Raw genomic sequence first — 21728 nt, forward strand, 5'->3', positions numbered from 1 at the left:
TACCTGAAGAAAGAATCGTAAAACTGCATTTGACGGTTGACGCCGGGCTCGATGGCCCGCTATCAGACCACGATATTAAGTTTCGACTGACCCTTCAAGGGAGGGACGTTCATAGAACGTTTACACTGAGCAGCGGTGAAAATTTCCCGCGGGAAATGGAACGAAGTAGGAAATATCGTCGTTTCCATATGCGCGCCACGTACGATGGCGTGCACATACACGCGAAAAGGCAAAGCTAATTTACGTGCTGAAGTATAATGTACATACACGTTTGATCGTGCGTTCTGTCGGAAGTTGGCCGATCATCGACGCAATCCATTAACAAGTTATTGCTCAATAATCGCGTATGTAATTACCAGCACGGCATAATTAAACGACGAAAACAACAAAGCAATCTCTACGAGGATAACACAAGAGATGTATCCGTGGCATTTGAATTAACCATTTAATCATTTTGGGTTGGTTCGATGAATTTATGAATTTATTAACGTCGAGGATTGTCGAATCGGAAAGTTTTTAATCAGCGTTTCTTCGCGCAATAATTTACCAATCAACAGCGTTAGCGAACTGACGAGTTACAAATTGCAGGTTATAATAAATCTTTGCAATTTTCCAAAATCGAATGATCACTTAGTTTGTACTTTATAACACGTTTTTATTTACACGTGCGCTTTCGTATTTATTTTCTTGCTACCCTTATTTTATAAGCTGCGTTTCAAGCCACATAATAATTCTTAAAGGCTTCAACAATTTCCCAATCATTGCTGACGCTAGACGTCGCTTCCCATACGTGTTTTAATACTTACAAACGATTCCATCATCGAAATTGTCACGTAAAATTAATGCTAAAAGAGGAGTAGCTGAGCAATAACTTAACTGGACTGTGCTTTTATAATTTTGTAGGCTTTTATTCACGAAAATGATTAACCCTTTAACCTGCAACTACGGGCATAGCCCGCAGTATGATGATCGAACCAAACTTAAATATTACGGGCATAGTACGGATCATCGTACTACACAAGTCGTGCGAATGGCTCGAAGGCTGCGCGAACTTCTTTACGTTTTCGGCCCAAAATTCTCGAACGTAAATCGTAGGTTAAGGGGTTAAGTATAATATTACAATGAAGTAACGAAGTTAACAATAATTGTTCAAATCACGGGCAAAACTGTACACAAGACTAGTCTCGTGGTCGAATGCTCGCAGTTTTTATATGTTGCGTTTGTAGGTGTTGAGGGGCAAGGAGAGGATCCTGATTGCCCTACGTAACGGGGAAAGTGTAATGTCGAGCCATGTGCAAAAGTCAGGTCAAAGCCTAACGGTTCGCTGTCACGTAGCATGGACTGACGTGGATTTGGTTATGGTCGTTGTTACAAAATCATCCACCTATAACCACCTAGGCTTCTCAACTGCTAAGAATCCACGAACGATCCGTCAGAATCGAACTGCATAATAGGTAAACAACGTATTTAAACCGCGTATCGACTATGCAAACTGAGCTGATCGAACCGGTTGCCGGGAGCAACGATCGAGTTATCGTGATTTGCATTGGGTCGATAAACAGCGGAATAATTCCGTAGCGTGGCAAGGATCGTTCTCCATCGTCCATGGAAAGTATCGCCAAGAAACATTGGAGCCGGCCGTTCTGTCGCCGGCTGAAAGTTGCTGTCATTTTGGGACCCGTGGCAACGTCTAGCTGGTTATCAACGTGTTAAACTACGTAATTCTGCGCGAGGCATAAACTTAATGTCGTAGTCCCCCGACTCCGGTCCTCTCTCCTTCGGCGCACCCATAACCGAGCTATGACGGGTTATGCACCAGTGTACGTACGTGTATCTCCATACGGTTGCCACAATCAGAGCGAACAGGCTGGATAATCGCGCGTGCTTGCTCGCGTAACTTCTCGTGGGAAATTGTCGAGAGGCGAGCGTATCGCGCGGATACGAAATCTCGTTTGTGTTGTTGAGCAAAGTGGTAGACGCGCGCGAGCGCGTGCATCTCACAGGGCGAACGTTGGTAGAGTAAAGGCAATTTTTGATAAAAAATGACGAATGATGTAATTATATACGAGAACCATGGGAAGAAATTCAATAAGTTGACGAAGAATTATTTTCGTTGATTTTGCAATTTTTGTGCTACTTAATAACTAGAGGACAGTATTTTTACATTAACCTTACCAGGTCCGGTCAAGTGACCGGTTTGAAAATTTAATTAAAAATTGTACATTCGCTGTTATTTCTTTTGTTCGTCTAACTATATCAATAAAAGTTGAGAAATCGATTAAACAGATAATATAAGAATAAGAAGAAGAAGAATTGGTAAAGTTAGTGTTAATGTACCTCATAATTGAGAAGAAGACTCGTTAAATCGAAAGATGCAAGTCGTTTAGAAATAGCTGATAGATCCACATAGCTGACATTTTTGAAACGTTCAAAGAACTGACAAAACTGTACATACGTACGTTTGATGCTAAAATGAAAGGGCAGAAGAGAAATTGATAATATAAAATTGATTGACGATATATTACAATTTAGAACTGTTCTGCTGTAAAACGTGAAAGATATGATTTATTATTCTTTCGTCCTGTGAACTTGAAATAGAAAAGGGAAAGAAAAGTTGTAAGTAATATGATAGCGGGAAGAATAGCGGAAAACTTATATGAACTGGTGGAAAGAAACGGATATTTCGCGCGGTGGCTGGCGGCTTGTAAATTCGTGGAAGAGAATTATTGCGGTTGACGATATTTTTACGAAGGTCTTGGGCTGCAAGGCGGCGACACATAGTTCACAAGGGTGATAAAGTTTCAATTGCAAAAACGGCAAGTCGTTGGCGATGTTGAAACGTCAACTCGAGAAAAAGCTTATGAATATTTAACAAACAGCCTGGAGCACGAAGTTATCCCGCGTACTTTTCGACGTCCCATGGCTCTCAGGCCCTGTTGAATCTTTTAATTATTCTCGCCTAACTTCTACCAGCAATTGACCAGTTTGCGGCTGGTCGAAACTTTTTGCAGGAATAAGAATGAAGCCCGTTAGAAAGCGGGAACGTGGTCCTTATCCTGAAAATTCTATCATTGTCGACGGTTTTCCCGCGCGACGGGAGAAGAATTTTACAATTTCAAGAAATACTTCTTCCTCCCTTTTGTTTTCACTGAATGCGGAACTTGAGTTTAGAATTTTAATGAAATTTCATTTCTCCCGTAATAACCTAACTGGTATTATTTTAAGTTTGCATTAAATTGCTGGCGAAAATTTCAATTCATTAGCCTATTAAAAATTCTTAAATTTTCTCTATAACGCTGACCAACGATAAAAATATCTCGTTTCCGTAATTAATTAACTCTTTCTGTTTCAGGTAATCGAGTTCGTTTAACCAATTACGAAAACCAAGTTAGATGCGCCAGAGGATAGAATGCACGTGAATAACGTAAGTGAATCTAAAACCGGAACACCTGTCATGAACTCGTAGCATTCGCTATTACAGTGATATACAATACTCTTAAAACAGTCTACGTTTCGTTACGTGACACAGAACATAAAGTAGATCATTCGTCTGTATTTCGAAATCCTCGTAACTTCGTCGTGTTTCAGCTTGATAATAAAGCTAGAAGGTTGTACACGCGAGCTTTATCCTATCCTACACGCATTGCGATGAAACATTCATTTCGAAGACAGAAGATAGAATATTCCCAGTAATATTAACGATGAGCGTACAAAGATTTTTACGTGGCATATTAATCGTCAAACCGCGTGGTAATATAAATGTCCATCGCTAAAAACCACTCTTATCGCACCACATCTTCTCTATCGTTTCTTTATCGCCAACCATCACTTCTACCAGAAAGATTCCAATTTCTATCATTGTTACACGTTACGTTAACACGTAAGCTCTACGATAAACACGTCGATGTACTTTGAGATACATTTTGCAGCTACAGTATATAACGAGAATTCCGATCGAGACAATCATTCACAGAACATTTCGTGAATCGATTGTGCACATTTATGGGGTGTTCCAAAAGTCCTCCCATGAGAGACAATATCTTCTGATACTCGGTAATTCACGGACAGCGCAAGAACCCGCTTCCAATTCCCGTTAATTCTACGTACGGCGATGAAACCGGCGCACGATCGTGCGGAGCGTTTGATCAGGTATCCGGGCGTTGTTTTTCCACGCGGGAGATTTCGCCGTGTATCGAGTTGGATTGCTCTCCGTTGGAATTCCCTTGGGCGGTTTCTGCCGCCGTGAAAAACACCGTGGAGGAAAAACCGGCAGAGTTTGCGGGCAACTTGATACAGCCAGCGTGTTGGAAAAACTAATTCCACCGATACGGCACGTGGAATTTTGCGACGAACCGAAACCGATCGCGCGACGATATCGGAAACAGAACCACTTGAATGCTTGAGGTAGTCGAGATATTTCATTGTCCAGGGAAAAACCAGAGGAATGGAACCGGGCTCCTTGGGAGTTCGCTTGTTTTACCTGCGAATTAATAATGCGAGCCGTCTGTCGGTTGTATGGCCAAGGTAAACCTGACTCTCGCCTTTATTGAAAACGAAACTTATCGAGGACGACCGAACTTCCGGCCTGTTTACCTTGCCTTCTACCTTCGCCATGCAACTGCCGAGTGGATTTTGTGACGATGCTTCACGAAACTTCGCCACCGGGATTGCCGACTTTAATTCCTCGTTGGGAACCTGGTAATTGAAATTTAGAAGGTGAAGGGGGCAGGGGGAAGGTCTCGAGAATGATAAACGTGTTTTGTACTTTTAAGAAGTAATGGAGTTGTGCCAATGCTTGAGAGAGAAGAAACTGGATAAACGTTGTTAGTTTATAGCGTCTTTATCGCATATTCTGTTACATAGATTGTATCAAGATACGAGTATAGTGAAACTTCGTTTATATAAGGTCCATTTCTTCGAACGAAATTTTCGTATCTAATGGACGATTAATCGGTATGTAAATGAAAAAACAAACAAGCAGTTGCATAATTTATATTCCCATCTTATTTGATATTAATATACTACTATAACTGGTTGAATATCATATATAGAAATGCTGGATCACCATTATCAGTGTTCAATATTAGGTAGCTTTGAAGGTAAACGGGATCGATCCAATATAAGCGGCAGCGTATGCTCAACAGACTGAACAAACATATCTAGAATCGATTAAACATACTTAATGCTTTGGATTCAAAGACGTGATAATGGTAACGTATATTGGTACGAGTACTCGGGTAGCCTAATCGTATTTCCACGAAGACTAGCTTCACATTTAACGACATTTAACGAATCTATTTAATTACTTACCAAAGTCTAGAAATACGTATGTATTAGGTCGTCCGAAAAGTTTCTTTCGTTTTATAAGGAAATAATGGATTTTTCGTTTTATATTATTTTATCGAATTACGTATTATCCATTTTGTTGTATCGAAATAAAAATTACAACGTTCCACAGATTAGGTTTCGTGTTTGTATAAAGATGAATCGTTGTAAAAGACGTGTCTGTTAAGGAAAGACACTTTTCGGACAACCTAATACTTGACGAAATATAATCAGACACGACCGTATTAAATCATATTCGGTAATTCGGCATAAAAACGTAACAATTCGCATCCTTTCGCTATTCAGAATCTATTTTTGATCGAAATTTAGACCGCAATGTTACAAGTCACCCTATAAATCAGCCCCCCGCAGGTATGTTGCATCATCACTCTCTGTAATAGAACCCTTTGCTAAGCGATAGTTCAGCTATTAGTTCGGCGAACTACGAGCTCTGATCACGTAATTACTTCTTACGGTAGCTGCAAAAACATGACCAATCGCGTAATAACCATATCACGTCGATTATACAAAAATAATCCATTTCGACTTCTCACCTCGGAAAGAAGTTTAGCACTGGAACACGAGAAATATTAAAATCTTCCTAATAATAAAGAATTTCCTAATAAACGCGAAGACTAGTTCTCGAGCCTCTGAACCAAACATCCCATTCGAATAATTCCAACATCATCGAAAACTTCCACTAGAAGAGCTTCTCGTGTGTTTTTAAGCTTTAATCAAGAGCTGTTCGAAAAGAAACGCGCGAAACACAGGTGCACGCGAGTATCGAGAACGCTGAGAAGTATTCGCTAGGCGTTTCACGTTTCAGCGCGAACAGGGAGCGAAACCGTAAGCAAGGAGCGTCGTTCTAACTGAACTTTCCAACAGATCAAACATCTGTCGCCAGCTCGATGCCAGCGGAATCCATTTATCCTTCTCTGGCTTGGCCAGCGAATAATTATATTCAGCAGAGATCGGTTTTAAGAGGCGCATGCCTTCTCTCTCCCTCTCCTTCTCTCCCTTTATTTCTCCTTTGTCTACCTTGGTCGCAGACCCGCGAAATCAAAACTTTCTGACCTAATAAGGTATTCGTGGTGTGGCACGGTATTTGTTCTTCGAGGTTGCCGGCAGTGCGGCGGCTTATGCAAATCCGTGAAAACGGCCAGAGACCTGCGAGTCGTCAAAGGGAAACGGAGATCGCGAGAAGAGAAATGTAGCATCTTGTAAGAATCGGAAGTTTGCTGTATTAATTGCGCCTGACGGGAATGAACGTCGTCGATCGTAGTTTGATATCGTTGTTTTTGATCGAAGAGCGATCGAGTGTAATTGCGGTTGTGAAATCAGTGGATGGCTATGAGAAAGAAAATCGATCGCCCGATGATATATCTGAGAATGGAATTTTCATTTCGTTTGTAATTTCAGTTTAGTTAATTCACGTAAGATTGAATTTATATTGTGATCACCAAAAAGGGATTCCGCGAATTCCTTCAATACCTTTTCCCTTACTAATTCTTTTTCTATATAAATTCTACAACCTTATGAAGTTTGAAGAAGTTGAAATAATCTATATATCAGCGTGATAAATTGTTCTCGTCAGATTATAGAAATTCCTTTTGTGCCTCCGGTTCGTGTTATCGACTTCTTTAACGTATTTGTTATTCCGATACAAGTTCTACAGATTATTCCTCTGCTTGTTTCTTGACGAGTTCATTCCTTGTCTTTTGATCCGTTTTAAGGCAAACGTGTCTCGTACAGTAGAAGAATTATCCGAGTAATTTTCTGTTTTAATCTTCCCCCGCTCTATTTCAATTTGAAACATTTATTTGGTCTCGTCACAACGTCCAGCCGAGGAGAGATAAATTTTGTCAGAGCACAGAGAAGAAAAGATGTCGACTGGTGAAATTTTCTGGGAGTTATGCAAATTAGGAAGTAGGATCAACGGATGAGAAACGAAAGCATTAAAAGTATTATAGAGATGTTATATTACAGGGAGATAGGAAAGCACTCGTGCTTAATTGCACACACGCGACACCGACGTTATGATAATAACCACGATAAGAATGCGCAAGTTCTGTGACCTAATGAGATATTCATTTCGTTGGAAATTATGCCCCGTTTGCACATACAAGCGTCCCACGAAATACCTCCCTTTTCCGACAATGAATTTTAAATATAAACTTGAAAACAACAGAAAGTTCATTGAAAAACACAGAATCAATTGATACGGTAAAAAAAGAAAAATTAGAAATTACACACGTTGAAAATTAAATGCATCTACGTTGAATGGCTGAACATACAATAGGTGAAATTCTGCTTTAGTCCGGCATTCACTTCGTATCAAAAAGTACTTAATTGCCGCGTAGTTATGAAATTTTCTGAATAATACATACAGGTAACAACTATTATTCTGTGGTTGGTCAAATAAATTGTTAGAATTAACAAGCTCACGAATTTGTATACTAAAGAAAGGTATATCATTCATATAGAGATTCGCACGCAATTTTCGTTCTATTTCGTAATCCTAATTGTACCAGTACGGTTGTACTATGAGCAATAGCTACGGTACAAAATACACAAATTATGTTTTAGTAGAAATCGTATCGCTTTGACGAAACAAACCCTCGTTTCCCATTAACTTCAATAACGTCCGCAATCAAAAATGAAAAGGAAAGAAATTCTATCCATTCATTTAGATCGTACACTCTAATGAAACTGCGACAGATAAATTAAACTTTAATACGACGTAAAATCATTATGCGTCGCTAGCATGCCATCCATTTATCGTTCTCGGATCATTTTCCACCCCGTAATCGTGACTAATCTTTATGAAGCATGCGGTAAAGAAAGAAAAGGGGTCAAATGCGTGACGTGAGTCAACCCCTACGAGAAAACAGAAAGAATGTATTATTTAATTATATTGTGTACAATTTAATTGTATCATATACGATGTAACGAATGAATTACGCCGTAGTGTAAAGAATAAAAAATAAAGAAAAATAACAGTCATTTTGAATATTTTTTAGAAAAAAGTCCGTGTTTGAGCAAACATTAATTTTCATTTACACGGGAACCAGTTAGCGATAAATTGGGAAGAAATTTGTGAAAAAAGGAAACGACTAAAAAATATTCATTTTTGATTGCTCTGATTACGAATAATCATTACGCATGATTCCAATTTCTTTTTTGGTTACCGCTAACATTATCAAAGGTCCGAATTTTATTTTGGTTACCGATTTGGTCATCGACGAAAAAAATTCTGTCTGCTTGTATTTGGCTACTACTGCTATTTAAAAAAAATATAAAAGTTTTTAATGAAAGTTTGAAAGCTGAATTTTCAAGTTTTAAAAGGAAATGAAATATAGAACCTAATAAAAAAAAAAAAAAGAGAAACTTTTGGGAATTTGGAAATTGGGAAATAAAACCGCGTGCAGATACTTTCTGACGCCACTGTGTTTTCAGAAACGAGATATACAGGGAAGTTAAGTTAATCAGAAATCAATGAAAAACAGTCGGCTTTCCAACAAGAAAAATTCTTCGGCGTGTTTCGTATCGTAAGGAGGGAAACGTTCGCGACCTGATAAGATATTCCTGTCGGTATACGGTATTTGACGCTTTCGTGGACTTATGCAAATCCACTGTAACCGCGACGTCGCGTCGGGCAGAGAAGGCAGAGGGAGGAAAAAAGAAGAGGAAGAGAAAGCGGAAAGGGGGGTCGGAAGCGAAACGAGAAGATGGAAAGACGAACGACACGCGCGGCTACAAACGGTTGCATGATAATTTCAAGTTGTACGAGTTACACACGCGTGTAAATATTTTACCGCACAGATGTCGTCGGATATTGTGAAATATTCCGTAGCCACGTCTGATTTCGAGAAAGCGAAACGATATATACCGTTTTTCATATTTAATTTTCCAGCGTACTTTGGAACAAATGAAAACGACGTGCAATTTCAGGATACACGCGTAGAACCGCGATGATAATCTTGGACTTTAGTAGGCATACCTTTTTTGTGAATTAAAAAACATCAACTTTTTATTGCGTTGTTTTGGTGAGAAAAAAATAGAACGGAGCGGCAGTAAAACGCCTGAATTTTCTTAACGTTGATTAAACTTTTTATTTCGTTTTCTCCTTTAAATTTCTATTTTTCTGCCACTTAGTTTTTAAACAACCTACGAAACGCGTGTAAATTCAAGAATAACGATAAACTGGTCGTTCGGAAAACGTATATTTCGTTGGCTATAAAACCTTGATAAAAACATGAATTGTTTATTAACGTTGTTGTATAAAAAAAAGAAAAAAATGGTAAAACGATTCAACGATCGTAAAACATAAAAATTTTGCTGAATCGGTAATTTATTCTTCGATAAACGGATGTTACGCAACAAGAGGCAGTAGCAATATCCCGAATGGATCGGACGAAACATCTCGCCACTCATTTCGAGACGCGAATGTAATCCTCAAGATTCAAGTAGCTACAAGTTTAAGAACGGATGGGGATGCGTAATAACGAAAGTGGCGATAAAATGCTAAACGATATCGGTGAATCGGTGGAAGAGAGACCCGGTTGATTTACAAGAAGGATTATTAAGTCAGCACGTAAGCTCCTTGAGTTAGCACATAATCCGTCCGATGGATATAGTCAGTTTACAAGGCGCAATATCTCGATTTTAGTACTACAGAGGTTGAACTGGTTGGTGGCTGAGTCGGGAATAACAATCCGAGAATAGATAGGCAGTGGATATATGGATTATACGGAGAGAATTATACGACTTGGACCGTAACGTCTTCGAATTTAATGCAGAAGCGACGAGGCCTGCCATAGCCGCCAGCCATTCCCCATGAAACCCGATCGATGTTTAATTTCCTACGATCGTCCTTGTCGGAATAAAAGCTTTGCTCGTTGCCTCTCTGCTTAATTCACTGGCAAGTGGTTCGGTTATATCACCGTTGAATTTCTTACACAACCGATCTCCTTTCGTCGATCTTTCTCCATTTAATTCCCGCGACACGCTTAAAAGGTTTTAACTTGGAATTTTATATTCTGTGCGTTTATACTTGGAAATTAACCCTTTGTGGCCCAATGACATTTTGTTCCGACTGATTTATACTCGGCGAACGCAGTGGCTCGCGAAAGCAACTTTTACGCCCAATAACTTTATTATATTCATTCCTGTTGTATCAATTTGTTTATTGCAAGCAAAAATCCTGCAATAAAATGGAATATCGAGTCTACATAGGACCGTAAAAAGTATTTATCTGGGAATTTTTACAACCTGAACGTACAAATATATTTTTACTGCGAATAAAGAGAAAATATTCGAATAAAATTCTCCCGCGAATTATAAATTCACCAACCAACAATTTTTATCAAATTGCTCGTCTACGTTTCGTTCAAAAATTCGATAGTCGAATTAGTTTCTAACATTCTGAAGAGGGTTTCCGAGTGTAGCGCGCCTAAGGGGAAGTTCCACCGGCAACGAAAGCTAAAACACAGCACGTTTTGAGCAGAGAGACGAGGCAGCTTGTCAAAGTGCAGTACTCGGCCCGTACGAGCAAACAAGACGCGCACCTCGTATCCTCGGAACTGCGTCACGACATTCAACAGCTAATTACTCGGCTTCTCGTCAAACCGAATTCCAAATTTGCCATGATATCAGCACGGAAATTAGAGAAACTAGCGGGGTTTGCCCATGGACATTCGTTTGATCCGATCACACGTTGCAAACTTATTTCCTCCCATTTCACATCATTAATTCGAGAATTTGGAGAATTCTTTCTAAATTGCTTTACCCCTTCCTTGTACGCATCCTTGATAGAAGTGTATGCAATCCTTGATTGGAAATGCATCCTTGATTGTTCGAAAATATAATTTCAGATCGATTACATGGAAGCTGAAACAGCATTTACGTCGATTACCATTTTAACTTGTCGATTATGAAAAATTGCACGAAACGAGGCGAAGATACTGAAAGTCGCTGAAAAGCTCGAGGTGGTTTATTATACGTGTTAGTTTGTTAAAGAGACGAGTGATAAAATTGTAATAGTCAGTGTATATTAAAATCACTTTAAATACAGGAACATATTAGGTCATCCCATAAGTTCGTTCCGTTTTTCGAGCGGTTATATATGTTAAGATTGTTTACATACCTTTCAGTTTCATGAAAAAATGTAATCTCCCTCTCGTTGTACAACTTCTTCCCATTTTTCAAGTGCATTGGTCGCTTATCGCCGTATGTTTATAAATCGACACATGAAATGTATACACAAAAGTCGGCACGAACTTATGGCATGACCAATAGATATTGAATGTCGGTCGTAATCGTCGCTCGCTATTCGACTGTATGACTCGCTATACTAATTCGCTATAAAGACTCGTTATAATGACTGTACTAGAGAGCACGTTCGTCTATTTTAACTACAGCTGTTATTACAAAATGTTTGAATGTAACTCCGGTTGACGATTACAAATAACAGTGACAATATCTTGTCCGGAGTTGGTTTACCTTTGAACATAACAAACTAAAACAACGTTGACAGTCCAGGGCACAACAATACGAGTCTCTTCCCATTCGAATCTTTCGTTTACTCATGTGTCGCTACAAGCTAATACACGAGTTGAATAGGCACCGATCTGTCAATGAGTAACGCGACTGTATCAACGGAGAATATTATTGTAGCATTTGGTGGTACACCATGTGAATATGCAATCTATTTCGTGGCATTTATATAGAAATGTTGCATGGAACTTAATTAAACGTAAACAGCAGTTGTTGAAATAATAGATGAGAAAATGTTGACCTTGTGGTATACCCCTGGAGCCTGAAGAACGTGAAACGCGTGTGAAATTTATATCAATGAAATTTATATCTTCGTGAAGTAACGCATTGGAATAGTTTATCAAGATAACTAATAAAAATCGCAATATCGAGATATCAGAGAGCCAAAATCCCGGAACTCGGTTAAAATACACGACCAGAAGCTTCTATATCCATCGTAAAACAATCACGCTACGTTTCTCATTTTCACAATTCCCTATACCACGAAACATTGCCAGGGAATCACGTACGGTAACATACGGTGTATACCTTTGACAAAATATTCAAACGTTCAGCGGCGAGCAAATAGTGTGTATGTCAAAGCCGATCATTTCGTGGCATACGTCACGCCAGATGAATATATCTCGTTCGGACACAAACAGCGTAAAAACCGATATCTAATAAACAAAGAGGGTAGTTGAAGCGACAGCGAAATGAAAGTACGAAAATATCTACTATGTTTAAAAAAAAAAAAAAAAGAGAAAAAGGGGAAACAAAAATAAACCGAACGACGACAACAATAATGACAAAATCGATCGATGTACATAAAAATCACACTCAAATTTGGAACTATCAAATTGTTATCTGGTCGGGACTCCATGGCAATAGCGGGCAAAACTGAATAACGGAAAAGCATGGAAAATTCTGCGAGATGAATGTTGAGAATGAAAGAGAGACGAGGTGCGAGTGTCGTGGGCCGAGGCGCGCACGAGTTCGAACATCGAAACGGTATAGTCGGTGAAAAACTCATCGTTTACACGTTTCCAGGAACGTGGAGAGGCGATCGGTATGCGCGACACCATCCACGAGGCGTCGTCGTGCATATAAAACGTTCCTCTCTCGCATTATACCTGTTTGTTCGTTTCCACGCTGTCTGTCTCCGTTTTCGTTCTCTTCGTTTCTCTTGCCCCTCTGTGTGTAGCGGCTTCCGCGAGTCGCGGCTTACGTTCGCGTGCAGCGGTTGCACATTCCGTTTGCGACGCGGCCCCTCTTACTCCAGTGATAGAATTACCTGTACCAACCGCAATAACAATGTTGCTGCTTAGTCGGTATTACTTATATCAGGTCGACGAGTTACGAACATGTTGGAGGCATTCTAACAAATTCCACGACTTCAGTTGCATTTTCGTTCTCACCCATGTGCCATATAGTTTGCACCTTGACGTCGGCACACGTCAGGACGCGGAATAGGTCGTTCGAATACGACTCGAGCCACCTCTTTTTGTTTTTACCGACGAGACAGGCGAATTATTTAGACTTTGTGCGACAGAAACGGAGAGAAGAAAATAGTTGGCATCGTTCGGAAGATATTAGAATATACACTCCGTTAATGCATTTTCTTCTCCCATAAAAGATGCGATAATGGAGCTGTTGAGAAGCCACATCGATCAACTCGGTAAGTAGAAAAGTAGAGAAATCGATGATATTGCAAGTATCGTCGTTTTACGTATATCCGAGAATTTATTTTCCTACGAGAATCGATCGAACCGTATCAGAAAAACAGAAATAGGACATAAGCAGCGTCGAGTATCCGAAATCCGTTCTCATAAAGTCGAAACAACCAGAACACGCGTTTCCTTATCTGCGGAACCTCAACGTCGAAATACACCGGCGCTCTCCGAAAAGTTCTTCCCGTTCAATCCAGCAAAGTACATACATACGAAGTGACACAAAAGTAGAGCGTCTTCGGGGGCCAAAAGTTCGCCGAGTCCTTTTACATAAAAATCGCGGAGCTATGTACGAAGATACGTGGCCGTATCGCGATGCATCACCCACGCAGACAAGTTGCCGTTCTCGCTGGCAATAGATGGGCTGGAAAGTTTCCCGTGGAAAATCGAGTCTCCCCGTTGAAAGTCACAGGATGGAAACAGCTGTACGCTTCTCGTCGTCTTCTTTGGCGAGAAACGGTCGTTAAGACGAAACTATCGACCGATAAGCAGACCGAAATACGTTACGTTCACGGTAATATCTGTTGATGTGCACGCATCATGGTATCTCGGGCTTGTTATTAGCCGTGCCTGTGAGATTAGGTCGGTCTGGGCCCGAGATATGCCAGCATGGCTGCATGGCTCGATCGTTAGGAACAGAGAGAACGGAGACAGGAAGATTACGCGCGAACTATAATTGCAGTTACGTCGCCGGAATTATACATTACCAAAATGATTGCTAGCTAACGGTTACTCTCCTGAGTCTGCTACGCGGATATTAATCATTTCGACGAGACATTAATTACTCCCGTGTTCCACCGCGCGTCTTATTTCACTGTTGTTCATTCGTTCGATTAAATATCCTTTACGCGGATTCGCCTCGCTTCGTTTCGCCGCGTTCTACGATTGCAGAAGGAAGAGACGAACGCGTGAAATTGGAAATGTATCGCTCCTCGTTATATGCAATATGGAGCTTGAAATATGTTGAGGTTATTAGATGTATAAACAGAGAAACACGTGGATAAATTCTAAAGTAGAAAATATATTTTAATATAGAAGTGTATAATTTGAGCTGGTCCAGATCCGCACGCTAACAGTGTTACCCTATAACTGAAAACTCCGAAGCCATCGTCGCCTGTCAACTGTCTATGGTCTGCCTTCGTCCCAGTCGATGGATTCAGTGCTTGAGAAAAGTAAAAAGGCCAAATGTAGAGTTTTCTTAGAAGTGGTGACCACTTCAACAAAATATACAGATTTTACAGGTCAAATACAAATCATCGTTATTGGCAATGTTTCATTAGAGGAAAAAAATAATATTCGCTACGTCATTGATACGAAGATCTGAAAGCTTCGTGTCGATTTATTGTTTGAATTTAGAAAAATAGCGTGGACCCAAGTTTATCAACATTCGCTCGCTCATTCCGGAACACAGCAGTAGGAATTCAGCGTAAAATTGTTAAAGTTTTTGAGGACGAAAATAACACTGAATCGATATACCGCTTCCTACGTGTCGTCTCCCACCAAGTGCTATCGTAACAGAATTCCCTGCCCCAGGCATACGAAGCTTGGGTCAAATTCCATTGTCCTCGGGAAAAGTGCGTAAAGCTCATTAGAGTAGCGTCAACGAAGTCTGGACACGTAGCCGGCACTGTCTCATAACTCGAGTATTGTCCGCTCGACCCCTTCGTGAAGCGGCTGAACGTAGCTGTAACAAAGTTGACCGGTCGCGTATCTCGTTCGCGTATCGCGCATAGAAGAGGCAAATCCTGAGTACCCGGTTGACGATGCGTCGACATACACGAGAATCGCATCCAACCAGCAGCGTCGCTGCCGGCTGAGGGACCAAAGCACTCTAAAAAATCCAATTTCCCGTGACGCCGTGGTCGCGCGCTGCAACAGGTTCCGTTCCATTCCGTGCTCCAGCAAGTTCACAGGCGGCATTGTTTCAACGCACAGCGCAGGGGATTGCTTTGAGAGGAGCAGAAAGCACCCCTTTCCCGGTTCGCGTAGCCGTATTACCAACGTTGCCACACGCTGTCCTTGTCTTCTGGTACTCTTCACAGGCCAACGGTTTCGTCCAGCCCGAAAAAGAGATTAATTCTAGTTGGAGTGAGCACGGTCGTTGAAAAAAGGAACAGGAAAAAAAGCCCGAATTTTCCCGATAATCGACGTATCCTCGCGCTAGGATGGTTCCTTTCTCTCTGTCGTAGCCGTCGCGTCCACTGCATTTCGTTCGTCGCGATCGTCTCTGGCCATCGAACGAGAATGAAATATCGTCTGCTGGCTGCAACCTTCGTCGCGTTAACGAGCAGCCGCGGGGAAGACTCGGTCGTGCAACTCCGGCGATCGTCGATGTGAGAAAGGGAAACATGAGTGGATTTTAAAAATAGATTGTGAAATGCAGAGCTAATTGCAAGCAAAAATAGATGCGATATGTAAAACTAGTTAGGAAGTGAACTGGTCAGTATAACCTTGGGAAAGGAGGACAAAAAATTTGCATTGTCTTTCGCACGAAGGTCTAAAGATGGCCATTCCTTAACATACTCCTTTGTAGCTTTAGTAATCGAATATAGACTGCTCGAAAGTCGCATTAACTGCATCGGTTAAAACGTAAAGTAAAGCGTGTTGAATGTTACAATTTTTTAAGAATTTCTAATTATAATGACTTTGATACATCTCCAAATTTGAACTAACATTGCAACTTGCCTCGATCAAACGAGTCACCGAACTGAAGCTACAGAAATACCTGTAGATTTTGTAACAAGATTCTCGATACAACTTGGTTGGCTAATCTGCATTAAATAAACCGAGTAAGAAGTAATTGGTTCGTTTTACTTGGAAAGGGTTGGTTAGGAAGTTGAAGAGAACTCGACGTATAAGGGATCGATAAGCGATTTTCTGCGTTTGATACGATAATTCATTTGCCTCCCGAATCCTAGCGGAGGCTGTCGTCCAGATACCGCCGTCTCTAGCGGGCGTAGCCCCTTTATTATGGTAATTTCATTCAGGTTCCTGACGTTGATATCCGCAATCCGTTCTCGATTCGTATTGAAATAAGCTCCGATCTGTTTTGCGAGTGGAAAAAGAGAAGACGAAGGTGCAATGACATCCGTCGACATTACGGTCCCTCAGACTTTCTGCTTTCGCCACGACCACGACCACGACTACATCTATGCCACGTCGAGGAAACGTGATTGTCGCGGAACGACATGCTCGAGTTTCCGCGATCGAAAGCGGAGAAAACGTCTACGGGGAATCGATTTTCGAACTGTCGTGGCCACTGATACGACAATGGACCCGAGTCAATGTGTATCGCGTAAATACGGAAATGCGTTTGGAACCACTGTCACGGGCAAAAATTTAAATTTTTATTTCATTCGAACAGATCCATCCTAGTAGGGAAGATATCGAATGTTAAATGAATCAATAATAAATATTACGACTCAAGGAAATCTCGTGAAATTGTGAAAGATTCGTTTTCACGGTGAAATAAATAAAACATTCGGCCGTAGGAGAATCAGGTAGATGAGAAATTCGTATATCCAATTACTCGTTATAATTTTCATTCACAATTCATGTAATTCCATTATGATGAAAAGGAACGACCACAAACGATAGTGAAGGCAACATCACTATCGCTTGTGAATTGTGGTGAAACCGATGCGTCACGCGTGACCTAGAAAGCGTGTCGTTTAAGCGAGGAAATATATTATATAAAGAGGTGTGGGGAGGACGAAAGTTAATTGCATTTTGGCTCGAAAAGTCCGAGCGAGCGTACAAACGTGCTAATTCTCCATGTTAAAAGCACAGCGAACGTGCGATACGGGTCGACGTGCCGCTGATAAATGTGTTTGTTCGTCCATGGGTAACCCAGAAAACATACCGATGAACAAGCAGATATCAATTAAAACAAGAAGAAAACCACTGTCCAGATTGGTGCAACGTACTACGTCCTGTTCTTTCTTTGAAAATCTCAATTTCTAATGGAGATTTAGCGTTAATCGTTTAAAACTGAAAAATACACTGGACTGCGTGCATGTGTGTGTAAAAAGCTAGAACTTTTTCGATCTAAGTTTTATACTGATGCCACTCTAGTAGAGAAGTTCAGTGAGTTTGAGGATCCATTGATAGCGAAGTTTCCTCTTTTTTGTTCATATCACGTGTAAACATAGTGGCTTGTGATCACAGCATGGATGAATGAACACTGATGGATTAATTGATCGATCGATTCGTACGTGGACAGAGGAAAATCTGCGACATAAAAGACAGCACGATTCACCGAACTAATGCTTCGAATTAGAATTTTTGGTACCTCGAGACCGATGAATAAAGCTACTTAATTATCAGATCATATTTGGCTGAAATATTTCAACTAATTAACAAACATTCAATTCTGATCCGCGAATAGATCCCTCGATTATCACTTGTCCATTTCTGTATATTACATGCGTTCTGTACATATTTACACTGTTAAATTTTCCATTAATGATCGCGGTTAATCAACGCTATTCACACGAATCAGGGCCATTCATAAGGAACAGCAGTCGCGTTTCTGTCAGCTATCATCTCCTAAACAGCGAAAAATGAAGATAAGACGCCAGGAAAACAAAGAACACGATAGCTGTGCTCGTTAATGCAAGCTTTCTTGGACAACAAAATTTATTCCAGTCTCTCTTCCTGTTTTATCTCTTCTTCACTCGTCATTAGACACGAAAACTAAGTAAGCAACAAATATATAATTCATTTCATAGTCTGGTATTATCCTTCGATTTAGCTTCTAGCGTTATCCTGCTTTTACCTGACAATGCTCGTCACTTTCCCTATTCGCCACTGTCTTACGTTGCGAAATGTCGTTAACGCACCGTCCCAAGAAATCTGCTAGCTCCTTTTATACTTTAAATTTAATGGAACACCTGTTTGACTGTACTCGAACGTCGTTTACATGCGTTATCCTTCGACAATTTCCCCAGAATTTTGTATTTTATTTTTATTTCATTATTATAGAAAGGAACAATTTTTCAAGAAAAATTACAGCTGCGAAAAAGTTTAATTCTGGTCGAACCTTCTTTAAATTTCCCTACGAATACAATAGAATAGAAAGAAAATACTATTTCATAGAATTAAATAACTATTTGAGATACGAATATCTTAACGTTATTTTATAATGGAGCAAAAATTCAAATATCGTATGAAACTTAGAGGATAAAAAGTACTTCGGTTGATGTTATACGCGTGTGTGAGATTGTCTAATTAATAACGAAACTTGGGAGTATAAAATCAGCGTATGTGCATGAGACGCGATAACGATTTCTGGATGAATAACGTACGAGGTTTCACACCAGAGACGATATATCGTCATTCAATTTGAATTATGGACGATTTTATGCGATAGCTAATCCGTCGTTAGTAAATGCAATAAATTATTGAAGATTCCTCCGGCACGTAAAGGAACAGCCTGCGGCCGTTTAAGTTTCGCGTAATTTTAAATATTGAAAATTAACTCCGGCTTATATAGCGAAACACACCTGCCGCTGTTATAATTAACTTATCTCGGTCGACGTACGCCGATATGAGCTTAAAAGCTGTTTCGCGTTAAGCCGATGGGAACTTACCGCAAAAATCTTAGAACGACATATTTGTTAAAACAATAACGGCGATTGAGCCACGAGAAAATCATCGGAATATAAAATCGACTACTGCAATATTTTGTCAAATTTTCTAATTTTCAGAGATAGGAGACGAATATCAAAAAAGTTGCAAGTATCTTTCTCCCGCGAAAGATCTCCCATTTCTTGTGTTAGTTTCTTTAGCTAATCGCCTGATAATTTCGAGCATTTTTTAAATTTAGTGCCAGCATCTCTTCTTACGAAATAACCAGAAATTTTTGAAATTTCCTGTTTCTCAGCTTCACCTTTCCATTCGGCGTTAATGTCCAGATTGGAAAAATCCATTAAACTGCATAATTACCAATGAAAATTTCCGTGATTTAAATACAATTTTCATCGAACTTCGTGCTTTTGTAAAAAGTTCTAGTATTTCAACGTAATCAGGCCGCTAATGAAATATCAGAGAGGTAATGAACCTTGGTACCCTTCTTCCCTCTAATTCCCGCGTAAATCAGAAACGTCGGCTTAATACGAAACTCCTACGCCTCAAGGAAGCTATAATAAAATATTGTGGGTGCCATACATTGGCCAAACCTCTACGCGGATTCGTTAGCTGGAAATATGACTGGCTGCACCCTTCATTCGAAAGTTACGAACCCTCCCCGCCCCCTCCACAGGGGGTAGCGTTTCTGTTTACATCGCACTTGTCTTGCTTAAGTAGCTGTTGCCTGCGAGCACAAACACGAGAACTCTGTACTCTGCAGGTTCGTATAAACTTTATTAAGATTACCGAAACAGCTTACTGTATGGAATCGACGCGGTGAAAGTCGGCTAATAGTTTATTGTCGTAGCGCGGAAACGTCGTTCATGCGAAAACAAACGACAAACAGGTGTTGGTGAATTCGCGTTTCAACTGGGGCAACAAGCTTTGAAGCTGCTACTGCTAAATATATGTATTTATGAATTACCATAAAAAAAGTATACATATGTATATGTATGTATATATAGAAAGTTTAAAAATGGAATTTTCTGACAAATTAGTACACGTAGAAATCCTTTTCGAATTTATTATGAGCGTTAGACAGAAGCTTTTGAAACCTCACTTAGAATTGCAATTATCGTGATTGGATTAGTAAAATTTGCAAGAAATCTGGAAATCTATATATATATATGTACGTGCAAAGTATTCAAATATCTTCGTTACTGTATTGTGTGAATTAGTACGACGTATAGTATTACTATTTTACGGGTGACTCGTAACTTTCGATAAAATTGGACCATTTGGAAAATCGATTCTAACAAGCGACTTTAAATGGACAAGAATCATCGATTCTGTGCCAGCTAAATGAGATTGACTCTTCGATTTAGGGTAAATCGTGTGGAATTGAATTAGCAACGTGGAATAAAGATCTCATTGCACGCGGTTTAATCGAGAAAGTATTTACCCGAATATCTAATCGCAGGATGAATTAATTAAACAGCGTAACGTTTCCTATGGAATATTAAGGATCAGAACGTCGAAGGTGTTAATCAATGAATCGTGATGGTGCGAGTAAACAGGTGCGCGGTACGGCTCGATGAAATCGGACATTCGAATCGAAAATCGCATTGGCTCGTTCCTGCACGGCAAAATATCAAACAAGTGTGCGTCGCTTTTAAATGAATATTTCACGGCTTGCTTTTTTTCAGATGGATGTGCCGTCTCTGTTTGAATCGCGCGAATGACACACGCGTTACCTTTGAGTGTTTTCACGCGGCTCTGAACATATTATTTTCATCTATAATTTACCAAACTGCCGGTGCTGCACGTCAATCACGAGGCATCACCTCTGCCACCACTTCCCCATGGACAGCGCTGCAATTATAAAACCGAAACGCGATGTCGAAACAAAAAAAAAAAAAAAAAAAGAGGAAAAAATAAATCCTCTTCGCGATGGCGAGAAATATAAAATGATTTTTAACACGTAAAATCGCGCAATGAATTTCAATACGTATCGACAGGGAACATCGAATTTTCCGAGCACCTCTCGCAACAGGCCATCACAATACCACGTTGATTTCCAGCTTCGCGAAGCAACAAACGCGCACAGACTGCCCTTCGACAAAGATCGTAGATTCGTAGATTCAATCGACAGCACCGCGAAACCGCTATTACGGTCAACGTGTCCGTAACAACGACCGACGTCCGTGCTCGGTGCTGGAGCCACGCGAAGTTAATTTACTACATAGCCAGCGGCATCATCGGCCAGGTACGTTCGATTTCAATGAGCCGCCTTATTCACCGAGCAAACGGGGGGTTGCGAGTTTGTTCACGTGCGTTCATGTGCGTTCACGTGCTCGCGCTACGAAGTAACGATAATGCCTGACGCGTAAACACAGGGAATGGTTATAGAGGTTTCGAGCCTGTGTACGTATTCACAAAAGACGCGTATTTCTAACCTTCGAGACGCTACCGGAGCGGTACAAGTTTTAATTATGCCGGGGTGTAGTCTGGCTGGCGTATCCTCTCGTTGCCATTTCAGACTGCATCTGGCGGCGCGATGATAACATTCAGCCG

At 40.4% G+C, this 21728-nt stretch overlaps 1 protein-coding gene across 7 annotated transcripts in view; it reads left to right on the forward strand.

Moving 5' to 3' along the window:
- Positions 1 to 21728, forward strand: part of LOC100642771 (fasciclin-3) — a 344445-nt gene that overhangs the window by 276903 nt on the left and 45814 nt on the right. The window contains exon 1 of one of the 7 annotated variants that reach the window (XM_048411121.1): positions 3405 to 3424. The exons of the other annotated variants lie outside the window; for them this stretch is intronic. The gene's annotated coding sequence lies outside the window, so the exon portion shown is untranslated. Of the gene's footprint in view, positions 1 to 3404; positions 3425 to 21728 lie in introns of those variants that run through there. 7 annotated transcript variants of the gene reach the window in all.

The sequence above is a fragment of the Bombus terrestris genome, chromosome 12 (genome assembly GCF_910591885.1).
Source record: "Bombus terrestris chromosome 12, iyBomTerr1.2, whole genome shotgun sequence".
NCBI classification, from domain to species: Eukaryota; Metazoa; Arthropoda; class Insecta; order Hymenoptera; family Apidae; genus Bombus; species Bombus terrestris.